The 562-nt window shown below is 59.3% G+C and overlaps 1 protein-coding gene across 1 annotated transcript in view; it reads right to left on the reverse strand.

Annotated features, from left to right (window-relative positions):
* Window positions 1-562, reverse strand: part of CALU (calumenin) — a gene marked incomplete at its 3' end in the record, with an annotated part of 22225 nt that overhangs the window by 3810 nt on the left and 17853 nt on the right. The gene's annotated exons all lie outside the window — the stretch shown is intronic.

The raw sequence follows: 562 nt of genomic DNA on the forward strand, positions 1-562 counted from the left end.
GCTTTTTCCCTTCCTTAAAGGGCTTCTCCCCCCCCTTAGGGGGTTTCTCCTACTCCTTAAGGGGCTTTCCCCCCCCATTAAGGGGCTTTTTCCCCTCCTTAAGGGGCTTCTCCCCCTCCTTAAGGGGCTTTTTCCCTTCCTTAAAGGGCTTCTCCCCTTCCTTAGGGGACTTTTTCCCCCCCTTAGGAGGTTTCTCCTACTCCTTAAGGGGCTTTCCCCCCCTCTTAAGGGGCTTTTTTCCCTTCCTTAGGGGGCTTTTCCCCCCCCTTAAGGGGCTTTTCCCCTTCCTTAAAGGGCTTTGCCCCCTGCTCAGGGGCCTTATCCCCCTCCTTGGGGGCCCTTCCCCCCCCCTACCCTCCACCTGCGATGATAAATCCCACCGCCCAGACTCCTAGGACCTCTTCTCCCCCTTCCAGGCTGGACTGGGCCGGGCAGATAGGCCAGGCTTCCGGGGGCTCCCAGGAATTACGCTATGAATGGAAAAGGGAAGCTTGGAAAGACCCGCAAGGGTCAGGGAAGCTTCGTTAGACCCAGCAGGGTCTGCGGGGGGGGGGGGGGTGTC

Source organism: Egretta garzetta, unplaced genomic scaffold (genome assembly GCF_000687185.1).
Source record: "Egretta garzetta isolate BGI_Z169 unplaced genomic scaffold, ASM68718v1 scaffold358, whole genome shotgun sequence".
NCBI classification, from domain to species: domain Eukaryota; kingdom Metazoa; phylum Chordata; class Aves; order Pelecaniformes; family Ardeidae; genus Egretta; species Egretta garzetta.